This window comes from Triturus cristatus, chromosome 5_2, assembly GCF_964204655.1.
Source record: "Triturus cristatus chromosome 5_2, aTriCri1.1, whole genome shotgun sequence".
NCBI classification, from domain to species: domain Eukaryota; kingdom Metazoa; phylum Chordata; class Amphibia; order Caudata; family Salamandridae; genus Triturus; species Triturus cristatus.
In genome coordinates, this window is record NC_140588.1 from 553,784,591 (window position 1) to 553,797,982 (window position 13,392).

The following is a 13,392-nucleotide window of genomic DNA, read 5'->3' on the forward strand; positions in this document are numbered from 1 at the left end:
TCAGGGGGCAACTTATCTTTCATTGAAAAATATTATCTCACATAAATACCGCTGTTCAACAGAGTTATAACGTTATTTGAGTCTTTTGGGCAACATCCTTCCCCAACATAGTTCAATATGCAAAAGTTTACCAGAATAGGAAAGCAATCCAATTCAGTTTCTCTTTGACAGTAGAATATTAAAAACTTTGACATTTCCACATTGCTGCAGCAGTTTGCACTCCTTTCACATGGGAGGTTCCATGGTGTAATGGTTAGCACTTTGGACTTTGAATCCAATGATCCGAGTTCAAATCTCGGTGGGACCATTTTATGACTCTTGACCAAATCATTTTCTTTCAAGTGTATTCATTAATATCACATATCTAATACCGGTAGGGTGAAAAATTAATTTATTGATTATACTCTAAAAGTTTACTAGATGTGAGCAAATAATAGAATTTTTACAATACCTGGAAACTAAATGGTACAAAATAATGAGAGATTTTACAAACTCACTCTGGTTTCTCAAACTCATCACAGGGGCTTGATGCACGACATTACTTTTTAAAATCTTACTGTTATTGATAAGGGGAACAAGGAACTTTTTAATTGCAAAGCATTCATTAAAACAAAACTTGAGGAGTCAAACTTTGTATTACGGGGACCGAAGATGTGCAGTTTGAATAATAATCTTGAAATTCAGACGTACAAAGATTTTACACACTGATTTTCAACAGTAAATCCACAACCAATAAAGTTGAATCTTTTGAAAGACATGTCAAAGGTGTGAATCTGAAATTCACTTTCAAAGAAATTCACAATGAAATGCACTGTGTAAGTCCAGCATGTTGTCAGCTAAGAAATCAGCAAAAATTAACTATCTCATTACTGGCCATATAGATGAGAAAGGAAAATAAACTCATGTTTACAATGTGGATGTGAAAGAACAGTTTCTAGGTTCAGCTTCAATATTTATGTTAATGAATAATTGATATGTTCATATTGTCTAACAGCTATCTAGATGGATAAAGCTATGTATGCATCTATACATACTTATGCGTTCATAGGCATCAGTATAAAACATTGATATTAGGTTTTTTCTAGACCAAATTCTAAAAAATGAGTTAAACAGTGAATCTCATAATTGTAGTAGGTCCCACCGAGATTTGATCTCGGATCGCTGGATTCAGAGTCCAGAGTGCTAACCATTACACCATGGAACCCTCTCACACAAGAGTGCCTTTTCCATTGAGACAAAAGAGAGCGCATCAGTGATGTCCTTCTCTTATATTGATAAAAAGATATCTCATTTGAATGGTCATAGTGGATAGAGATTTAATGTGATTTGATTCTTTTCAGCTATATTCTCTATAAAAGTGTTAAATATTCAAATGTTTATCTGAATATAAAAGTTATATCACAATGTTCATCTTTGCCTGTAGCATAATAAAACAGTCTACATTTCCAGACTACTGAAGCAATGTCTCTGTCTCCTGCATGGGTGGCTCGATAGAGCAATGGTTGGCAATTTGGACTTTGCATCCAATGATCCGATTTGAAACCTTGGAGGGACTTTTTTTATTACTCTTGAGCTTTTCCATTTCTTCATCTTTGTTCATTGATAGCTCAAATCCAACACCAGTAGGTTGAAAGAGTCAATTATTGAATGCTTTCAAAATGTCCATCAGCTTGAACAACTTACATCAATACAAACTTTACAATACTTTGACATCAAATTTCTTCACAAAGTAGTTAGCCATTATAAAATCATATCCTGATTTTCTCAAACGCATTTCAGACGGGTGATTCACAGCCTCACTTTTTTAAGCTTTCCCGCTATTGATAAGGCGAAAATAGCACATTTTGAATGAGAAGTTTTCTTCAATCAAACATAGAGGAACCCAAATGATGATCTCATTCAGCTAGTAAAAATGTTGTTTTATATTAGTATGGAAATCGTGAAAAGAAAATGTTTTTCATGCTGATTTACAACAGTTGATCTCCAATCGTAAAATATAAGCTTTTGGTCGGAGGCATGACAGGTACTGATCAAATTCTCATTTTTGAACTTCATTCACAAATCATATGATATGCTTTGTATACATCAACTGTATTGTTGGATCAATACTGAGTAAAAAGTGACTATCTCAATTTCAGGACATATAAAAGAGAAAGAAGTAGAAACTCATGTTTCAAATGCTGAGAGGCAACAACTGTTCATGATTTTCACCTCCACTAATTATATTTATTTTTATAATCTATATGTTTATATGTTCCTATAAATATACAGAGACATATAGCTATATATACAGAGATACATATGTACAGGTTGATTTTTACATGTTTATAAGTAAATGTGATATTGTTCCAAATAAAACTTCTAAGAACTGAATGGAAAAGAAAATTGTAATGTTCAGATAAGTCCCACTGAAATTTGTACTCAGATCCCTGTTTTCAGAGTCCAGAGTGCTAACCACGACACCATCCACCCTCCCGTACCAGGGTGAGCTTTCCATTTTGACAGAAGAGATTTGCCTCAGGGGGCAACTTATCTTTCATTGAAAAATATTATCTCACATAAAAACCACTGTTCAACAGAGTTATAACGTTATTTGAGTCTTTTGGGCAACATCCTTCCCCAACATAGTTCAATATGCAAAAGTTTACCAGAATAGGAAAGCAATCCAATTCAGTTTCTCTTTGACAGTAGAATATTAAAAACTTTGACATTTCCACATTGCTGCAGCAGTTTGCACTCCTTTCACATGGGAGGTTCCATGGTGTAATGGTTAGCACTTTGGACTTTGAATCCAATGATCCGAGTTCAAATCTCGGTGGGACCATTTTATGACTCTTGACCAAATCATTTTCTTTCAAGTGTATTCATTAATATCACATATCTAATACCGGTAGGGTGAAAAATTAATTTATTGATTATACTCTAAAAGTTTACTAGATGTGAGCAAATAATAGAATTTTTACAATACCTGGAAACTAAATGGTACAAAATAATGAGAGATTTTACAAACTCACTCTGGTTTCTCAAACTCATCACAGGGGCTTGATGCACGACATTACTTTTTAAAATCTTACTGTTATTGATAAGGGGAACAAGGAACTTTTTAATTGCAAAGCATTCATTAAAACAAAACTTGAGGAGTCAAACTTTGTATTACGGGGACCGAAGATGTGCAGTTTGAATAATAATCTTGAAATTCAGATGTACAAAGATTTTACACACTGATTTTCAACAGTAAATCCACAACCAATAAAGTTGAATCTTTTGAAAGACATGTCAAAGGTGTGAATCTGAAATTCACTTTCAAAGAAATTCACAATGAAATGCACTGTGTAAGTCCAGCATGTTGTCAGCTAAGAAATCAGCAAAAATGAACTATCTCATTACTGGCCATATAGATGAGAAAGGAAAATAAACTCATGTTTACAATGTGGATGTGAAAGAACAGTTTCTAGGTTCAGCTTCAATATTTATGTTAATGAATAATTGATATGTTCATATTGTCTAACAGCTATCTAGATGGATAAAGCTATGTATGCATCTATACATACTTATGCGTTCATACGCATCAGTATAAAACATTGATATTAGGTTTTTTCTAGACCAAATTCTAAAAAATGAGTTAAACAGTGAATCTCATAATTGTAGTAGGTCCCACCGAGATTTGATCTCGGATCGCTGGATTCAGAGTCCAGAGTGCTAACCATTACACCATGGAACCCTCTCACACAAGAGTGCCTTTTCCATTGAGACAAAAGAGAGCGCATCAGTGATGTCCTTCTCTTATATTGATAAAAAGATATCTCATTTGAATGGTCATAGTGGATAGAGATTTAATGTGATTTGATTCTTTTCAGCTATATTCTCTATAAAAGTGTTAAATATTCAAATGTTTATCTGAATATAAAAGTTATATCACAATGTTCATCTTTGCCTGTAGCATAATAAAACAGTCTACATTTCCAGACTACTGAAGCAATGTCTCTGTCTCCTGCATGGGTGGCTCGATAGAGCAATGGTTGGCAATTTGGACTTTGCATCCAATGATCCGATTTGAAACCTTGGAGGGACTTTTTTTATTACTCTTGAGCTTTTCCATTTCTTCATCTTTGTTCATTGATAGCTCAAATCCAACACCAGTAGGTTGAAAGAGTCAATTATTGAATGCTTTCAAAATGTCCATCAGCTTGAACAACTTACATCAATACAAACTTTACAATACTTTGACATCAAATTTCTTCACAAAGTAGTTAGCCATTATAAAATCATATCCTGATTTTCTCAAACGCATTTCAGACGGGTGATTCACAGCCTCACTTTTTTAAGCTTTCCCGCTATTGATAAGGCGAAAATAGCACATTTTGAATGAGAAGTTTTCTTCAATCAAACATAGAGGAACCCAAATGATGATCTCATTCAGCTAGTAAAAATGTTGTTTTATATTAGTATGGAAATCGTGAAAAGAAAATGTTTTTCATGCTGATTTACAACAGTTGATCTCCAATCGTAAAATATAAGCTTTTGGTCGGAGGCATGACAGGTACTGATCAAATTCTCATTTTTGAACTTTATTCACAAATCATATGATATGCTTTGTATACATCAACTGTATTGTTGGATCAATAATGAGTAAAAAGTGACTATCTCAATTTCAGGACATATAAAAGAGAAAGAAGTAGAAACTCATGTTTCAAATGCTGAGAGGCAACAACTGTTCATGATTTTCACCTCCACTAATTATATTTATTTTTATAATCTATATGTTTATATGTTCCTATAAATATACAGAGACATATAGCTATATATACAGAGATACATATGTACAGGTTGATTTTTACATGTTTATAAGTAAATGTGATATTGTTCCAAATAAAACTTCTAAGAACTGAATGGAAAAGAAAATTGTAATGTTCAGATAAGTCCCACTGAAATTTGTACTCAGATCCCTGTTTTCAGAGTCCAGAGTGCTAACCACGACACCATCCACCCTCCCGTACCAGGGTGAGCTTTCCATTTTGACAGAAGAGATTTGCCTCAGGGGGCAACTTATCTTTCATTGAAAAATATTATCTCACATAAATACCGCTGTTCAACAGAGTTATAACGTTATTTGAGTCTTTTGGGCAACATCCTTCCCCAACATAGTTCAATATGCAAAAGTTTACCAGAATAGGAAAGCAATCCAATTCAGTTTCTCTTTGACAGTAGAATATTAAAAACTTTGACATTTCCACATTGCTGCAGCAGTTTGCACTCCTTTCACATGGGAGGTTCCATGGTGTAATGGTTAGCACTTTGGACTTTGAATCCAATGATCCGAGTTCAAATCTCGGTGGGACCATTTTATGACTCTTGACCAAATCATTTTCTTTCAAGTGTATTCATTAATATCACATATCTAATACCGGTAGGGTGAAAAATTAATTTATTGATTATACTCTAAAAGTTTACTAGATGTGAGCAAATAATAGAATTTTTACAATACCTGGAAACTAAATGGTACAAAATAATGAGAGATTTTACAAACTCACTCTGGTTTCTCAAACTCATCACAGGGGCTTGATGCACGACATTACTTTTTAAAATCTTACTGTTATTGATAAGGGGAACAAGGAACTTTTTAATTGCAAAGCATTCATTAAAACAAAACTTGAGGAGTCAAACTTTGTATTACGGGGACCGAAGATGTGCAGTTTGAATAATAATCTTGAAATTCAGACGTACAAAGATTTTACACACTGATTTTCAACAGTAAATCCACAACCAATAAAGTTGAATCTTTTGAAAGACATGTCAAAGGTGTGAATCTGAAATTCACTTTCAAAGAAATTCACAATGAAATGCACTGTGTAAGTCCAGCATGTTGTCAGCTAAGAAATCAGCAAAAATGAATTATCTCATTACTGGCCATATAGATGAGAAAGGAAAATAAACTCATGTTTACAATGTGGATGTGAAAGAACAGTTTCTAGGTTCAGCTTCAATATTTATGTTAATGAATAATTGATATGTTCATATTGTCTAACAGCTATCTAGATGGATAAAGCTATGTATGCATCTATACATACTTATGCGTTCATAAGCATCAGTATAAAACATTGATATTAGGTTTTTTCTAGACCAAATTCTAAAAAATGAGTTAAACAGTGAATCTCATAATTGTAGTAGGTCCCACCGAGATTTGATCTCGGATCGCTGGATTCAGAGTCCAGAGTGCTAACCATTACACCATGGAACCCTCTCACACAAGAGTGCCTTTTCCATTGAGACAAAAGAGAGCGCATCAGTGATGTCCTTCTCTTATATTGATAAAAAGTTATCTCATTTGAATGGTCATAGTGGATAGAGATTTAATGTGATTTGATTCTTTTCAGCTATATTCTCTATAAAAGTGTTAAATATTCAAATGTTTATCTGAATATAAAAGTTATATCACAATGTTCATCTTTGCCTGTAGCATAATAAAACAGTCTACATTTCCAGACTACTGAAGCAATGTCTCTGTCTCCTGCATGGGTGGCTCGATAGAGCAATGGTTGGCAATTTGGACTTTGCATCCAATGATCCGATTTGAAACCTTGGAGGGACTTTTTTTATTACTCTTGAGCTTTTCCATTTCTTCATCTTTGTTCATTGATAGCTCAAATCCAACACCAGTAGGTTGAAAGAGTCAATTATTGAATGCTTTCAAAATGTCCATCAGCTTGAACAACTTACATCAATACAAACTTTACAATACTTTGACATCAAATTTCTTCACAAAGTAGTTAGCCATTATAAAATCATATCCTGATTTTCTCAAACGCATTTCAGACGGGTGATTCACAGCCTCACTTTTTTAAGCTTTCCCGCTATTGATAAGGCGAAAATAGCACATTTTGAATGAGAAGTTTTCTTCAATCAAACATAGAGGAACCCAAATGATGATCTCATTCAGCTAGTAAAAATGTTGTTTTATATTAGTATGGAAATCGTGAAAAGAAAATGTTTTTCATGCTGATTTACAACAGTTGATCTCCAATCGTAAAATATAAGCTTTTGTTCGGAGGCATGACAGGTACTGATCAAATTCTCATTTTTGAACTTTATTCACAAATCATATGATATGCTTTGTATACATCAACTGTATTGTTGGATCAATAATGAGTAAAAATTGACTATCTCAATTTCAGGACATATAAAAGAGAAAGAAGTAGAAACTCATGTTTCAAATGCTGAGAGGCAACAACTGTTCATGATTTTCACCTCCACTAATTATATTTATTTTTATAATCTATATGTTTATATGTTCCTATAAATATACAGAGACATATAGCTATATATACAGAGATACATATGTACAGGTTGATTTTTACATGTTTATAAGTAAATGTGATATTGTTCCAAATAAAACTTCTAAGAACTGAATGGAAAAGAAAATTGTAATGTTCAGATAAGTCCCACTGAAATTTGTACTCAGATCCCTGTTTTCAGAGTCCAGGGTGCTAACCACGACACCATCCACCCTCCCGTACCAGGGTGAGCTTTCCATTTTGACAGAAGAGATTTGCCTCAGGGGGCAACTTATCTTTCATTGAAAAATATTATCTCACATAAATACCACTGTTCAACAGAGTTATAACGTTATTTGAGTCTTTTGGGCAACATCCTTCCCCAACATAGTTCAATATGCAAAAGTTTACCAGAATAGGAAAGCAATCCAATTCAGTTTCTCTTTGACAGTAGAATATTAAAAACTTTGACATTTCCACATTGCTGCAGCAGTTTGCACTCCTTTCACATGGGAGGTTCCATGGTGTAATGGTTAGCACTTTGGACTTTGAATCCAATGATCCGAGTTCAAATCTCGGTGGGACCATTTTATGACTCTTGACCAAATCATTTTCTTTCAAGTGTATTCATTAATATCACATATCTAATACCGGTAGGGTGAAAAATTAATTTATTGATTACACTCTAAAAGTTTACTAGATGTGAGCAAATAATAGAATTTTTACAATACCTGGAAACTAAATGGTACAAAATAATGAGAGATTTTACAAACTCACTCTGGTTTCTCAAACTCATCACAGGGGCTTGATGCACGACATTACTTTTTAAAATCTTACTGTTATTGATAAGGGGAACAAGGAACTTTTTAATTGCAAAGCATTCATTAAAACAAAACTTGAGGAGTCAAACTTTGTATTACGGGGACCGAAGATGTGCAGTTTGAATAATAATCTTGAAATTCAGACGTACAAAGATTTTACACACTGATTTTCAACAGTAAATCCACAACCAATAAAGTTGAATCTTTTGAAAGACATGTCAAAGGTGTGAATCTGAAATTCACTTTCAAAGAAATTCACAATGAAATGCACTGTGTAAGTCCAGCATGTTGTCAGCTAAGAAATCAGCAAAAATGAACTATCTCATTACTGGCCATATAGATGAGAAAGGAAAATAAACTCATGTTTACAATGTGGATGTGAAAGAACAGTTTCTAGGTTCAGCTTCAATATTTATGTTAATGAATAATTGATATGTTCATATTGTCTAACAGCTATCTAGATGGATAAAGCTATGTATGCATCTATACATACTTATGCGTTCATACGCATCAGTATAAAACATTGATATTAGGTTTTTTCTAGACCAAATTCTAAAAAATGAGTTAAACAGTGAATCTCATAATTGTAGTAGGTCCCACCGAGATTTGATCTCGGATCGCTGGATTCAGAGTCCAGAGTGCTAACCATTACACCATGGAACCCTCTCACACAAGAGTGCCTTTTCCATTGAGACAAAAGAGAGCGCATCAGTGATGTCCTTCTCTTATATTGATAAAAAGATATCTCATTTGAATGGTCATAGTGGATAGAGATTTAATGTGATTTGATTCTTTTCAGCTATATTCTCTATAAAAGTGTTAAATATTCAAATGTTTATCTGAATATAAAAGTTATATCACAATGTTCATCTTTGCCTGTAGCATAATAAAACAGTCTACATTTCCAGACTACTGAAGCAATGTCTCTGTCTCCTGCATGGGTGGCTCGATAGAGCAATGGTTGGCAATTTGGACTTTGCATCCAATGATCCGATTTGAAACCTTGGAGGGACTTTTTTTATTACTCTTGAGCTTTTCCATTTCTTCATCTTTGTTCATTGATAGCTCAAATCCAACACCAGTAGGTTGAAAGAGTCAATTATTGAATGCTTTCAAAATGTCCATCAGCTTGAACAACTTACATCAATACAAACTTTACAATACTTTGACATCAAATTTCTTCACAAAGTAGTTAGCCATTATAAAATCATATCCTGATTTTCTCAAACGCATTTCAGACGGGTGATTCACAGCCTCACTTTTTTAAGCTTTCCCGCTATTGATAAGGCGAAAATAGCACATTTTGAATGAGAAGTTTTCTTCAATCAAACATAGAGGAACCCAAATGATGATCTCATTCAGCTAGTAAAAATGTTGTTTTATATTAGTATGGAAATCGTGAAAAGAAAATGTTTTTCATGCTGATTTACAACAGTTGATCTCCAATCGTAAAATATAAGCTTTTGTTCGGAGGCATGACAGGTACTGATCAAATTCTCATTTTTGAACTTTATTCACAAATCATATGATATGCTTTGTATACATCAACTGTATTGTTGGATCAATAATGAGTAAAAATTGACTATCTCAATTTCAGGACATATAAAAGAGAAAGAAGTAGAAACTCATGTTTCAAATGCTGAGAGGCAACAACTGTTCATGATTTTCACCTCCACTAATTATATTTATTTTTATAATCTATATGTTTATATGTTCCTATAAATATACAGAGACATATAGCTATATATACAGAGATACATATGTACAGGTTGATTTTTACATGTTTATAAGTAAATGTGATATTGTTCCAAATAAAACTTCTAAGAACTGAATGGAAAAGAAAATTGTAATGTTCAGATAAGTCCCACTGAAATTTGTACTCAGATCCCTGTTTTCAGAGTCCAGGGTGCTAACCACGACACCATCCACCCTCCCGTACCAGGGTGAGCTTTCCATTTTGACAGAAGAGATTTGCCTCAGGGGGCAACTTATCTTTCATTGAAAAATATTATCTCACATAAATACCACTGTTCAACAGAGTTATAACGTTATTTGAGTCTTTTGGGCAACATCCTTCCCCAACATAGTTCAATATGCAAAAGTTTACCAGAATAGGAAAGCAATCCAATTCAGTTTCTCTTTGACAGTAGAATATTAAAAACTTTGACATTTCCACATTGCTGCAGCAGTTTGCACTCCTTTCACATGGGAGGTTCCATGGTGTAATGGTTAGCACTTTGGACTTTGAATCCAATGATCCGAGTTCAAATCTCGGTGGGACCATTTTATGACTCTTGACCAAATCATTTTCTTTCAAGTGTATTCATTAATATCACATATCTAATACCGGTAGGGTGAAAAATTAATTTATTGATTATACTCTAAAAGTTTACTAGATGTGAGCAAATAATAGAATTTTTACAATACCTGGAAACTAAATGGTACAAAATAATGAGAGATTTTACAAACTCACTCTGGTTTCTCAAACTCATCACAGGGGCTTGATGCACGACATTACTTTTTAAAATCTTACTGTTATTGATAAGGGGAACAAGGAACTTTTTAATTGCAAAGCATTCATTAAAACAAAACTTGAGGAGTCAAACTTTGTATTACGGGGACCGAAGATGTGCAGTTTGAATAATAATCTTGAAATTCAGACGTACAAAGATTTTACACACTGATTTTCAACAGTAAATCCACAACCAATAAAGTTGAATCTTTTGAAAGACATGTCAAAGGTGTGAATCTGAAATTCACTTTCAAAGAAATTCACAATGAAATGCACTGTGTAAGTCCAGCATGTTGTCAGCTAAGAAATCAGCAAAAATGAATTATCTCATTACTGGCCATATAGATGAGAAAGGAAAATAAACTCATGTTTACAATGTGGATGTGAAAGAACAGTTTCTAGGTTCAGCTTCAATATTTATGTTAATGAATAATTGATATGTTCATATTGTCTAACAGCTATCTAGATGGATAAAGCTATGTATGCATCTATACATACTTATGCGTTCATAAGCATCAGTATAAAACATTGATATTAGGTTTTTTCTAGACCAAATTCTAAAAAATGAGTTAAACAGTGAATCTCATAATTGTAGTAGGTCCCACCGAGATTTGATCTCGGATCGCTGGATTCAGAGTCCAGAGTGCTAACCATTACACCATGGAACCCTCTCACACAAGAGTGCCTTTTCCATTGAGACAAAAGAGAGCGCATCAGTGATGTCCTTCTCTTATATTGATAAAAAGTTATCTCATTTGAATGGTCATAGTGGATAGAGATTTAATGTGATTTGATTCTTTTCAGCTATATTCTCTATAAAAGTGTTAAATATTCAAATGTTTATCTGAATATAAAAGTTATATCACAATGTTCATCTTTGCCTGTAGCATAATAAAACAGTCTACATTTCCAGACTACTGAAGCAATGTCTCTGTCTCCTGCATGGGTGGCTCGATAGAGCAATGGTTGGCAGTTTGGACTTTGCATCCAATGATCCGATTTGAAACCTTGGAGGGACTTTTTTTATTACTCTTGAGCTTTTCCATTTCTTCATCTTTGTTCATTGATAGCTCAAATCCAACACCAGTAGGTTGAAAGAGTCAATTATTGAATGCTTTCAAAATGTCCATCAGCTTGAACAACTTACATCAATACAAACTTTACAATACTTTGACATCAAATTTCTTCACAAAGTAGTTAGCCATTATAAAATCATATCCTGATTTTCTCAAACGCATTTCAGACGGGTGATTCACAGCCTCACTTTTTTAAGCTTTCCCGCTATTGATAAGGCGAAAATAGCACATTTTGAATGAGAAGTTTTCTTCAATCAAACATAGAGGAACCCAAATGATGATCTCATTCAGCTAGTAAAAATGTTGTTTTATATTAGTATGGAAATCGTGAAAAGAAAATGTTTTTCATGCTGATTTACAACAGTTGATCTCCAATCGTAAAATATAAGCTTTTGTTCGGAGGCATGACAGGTACTGATCAAATTCTCATTTTTGAACTTTATTCACAAATCATATGATATGCTTTGTATACATCAACTGTATTGTTGGATCAATAATGAGTAAAAATTGACTATCTCAATTTCAGGACATATAAAAGAGAAAGAAGTAGAAACTCATGTTTCAAATGCTGAGAGGCAACAACTGTTCATGATTTTCACCTCCACTAATTATATTTATTTTTATAATCTATATGTTTATATGTTCCTATAAATATACAGAGACATATAGCTATATATACAGAGATACATATGTACAGGTTGATTTTTACATGTTTATAAGTAAATGTGATATTGTTCCAAATAAAACTTCTAAGAACTGAATGGAAAAGAAAATTGTAATGTTCAGATAAGTCCCACTGAAATTTGTACTCAGATCCCTGTTTTCAGAGTCCAGGGTGCTAACCACGACACCATCCACCCTCCCGTACCAGGGTGAGCTTTCCATTTTGACAGAAGAGATTTGCCTCAGGGGGCAACTTATCTTTCATTGAAAAATATTATCTCACATAAATACCACTGTTCAACAGAGTTATAACGTTATTTGAGTCTTTTGGGCAACATCCTTCCCCAACATAGTTCAATATGCAAAAGTTTACCAGAATAGGAAAGCAATCCAATTCAGTTTCTCTTTGACAGTAGAATATTAAAAACTTTGACATTTCCACATTGCTGCAGCAGTTTGCACTCCTTTCACATGGGAGGTTCCATGGTGTAATGGTTAGCACTTTGGACTTTGAATCCAATGATCCGAGTTCAAATCTCGGTGGGACCATTTTATGACTCTTGACCAAATCATTTTCTTTCAAGTGTATTCATTAATATCACATATCTAATACCGGTAGGGTGAAAAATTAATTTATTGATTACACTCTAAAAGTTTACTAGATGTGAGCAAATAATAGAATTTTTACAATACCTGGAAACTAAATGGTACAAAATAATGAGAGATTTTACAAACTCACTCTGGTTTCTCAAACTCATCACAGGGGCTTGATGCACGACATTACTTTTTAAAATCTTACTGTTATTGATAAGGGGAACAAGGAACTTTTTAATTGCAAAGCATTCATTAAAACAAAACTTGAGGAGTCAAACTTTGTATTACGGGGACCGAAGATGTGCAGTTTGAATAATAATCTTGAAATTCAGACGTACAAAGATTTTACACACTGATTTTCAACAGTAAATCCACAACCAATAAAGTTGAATCTTTTGAAAGACATGTCAAAGGTGTGAATCTGAAATTCACTTTCAAAGAAATTCACAATGAAA

General features: G+C 33.5%; 6 non-coding genes across 6 annotated transcripts; all 6 read left to right on the top strand.

The window, feature by feature from the left end:
- Window positions 1-235: 235 nt before the first annotated feature.
- TRNAQ-UUG (transfer RNA glutamine (anticodon UUG)) lies at window positions 236-307 on the top strand. Its single transcript has one exon. It is a non-coding gene; the product is annotated as a tRNA-Gln (tRNA).
- Window positions 308-2,752: 2,445 nt separating this feature from the next.
- TRNAQ-UUG (transfer RNA glutamine (anticodon UUG)) lies at window positions 2,753-2,824 on the top strand. Its single transcript has one exon. It is a non-coding gene; the product is annotated as a tRNA-Gln (tRNA).
- A 2,445-nt stretch (window positions 2,825-5,269) lies between these two features.
- On the top strand, window positions 5,270-5,341 carry TRNAQ-UUG (transfer RNA glutamine (anticodon UUG)). The gene has a single exon. It is a non-coding gene; the product is annotated as a tRNA-Gln (tRNA).
- A 2,445-nt stretch (window positions 5,342-7,786) lies between these two features.
- On the top strand, window positions 7,787-7,858 carry TRNAQ-UUG (transfer RNA glutamine (anticodon UUG)). The gene has a single exon. It is a non-coding gene; the product is annotated as a tRNA-Gln (tRNA).
- Window positions 7,859-10,303: 2,445 nt separating this feature from the next.
- TRNAQ-UUG (transfer RNA glutamine (anticodon UUG)) lies at window positions 10,304-10,375 on the top strand. The gene has a single exon. It is a non-coding gene; the product is annotated as a tRNA-Gln (tRNA).
- A 2,445-nt stretch (window positions 10,376-12,820) lies between these two features.
- On the top strand, window positions 12,821-12,892 carry TRNAQ-UUG (transfer RNA glutamine (anticodon UUG)). The gene has a single exon. It is a non-coding gene; the product is annotated as a tRNA-Gln (tRNA).
- The last annotated feature ends 500 nt before the right edge of the window (window positions 12,893-13,392 follow it).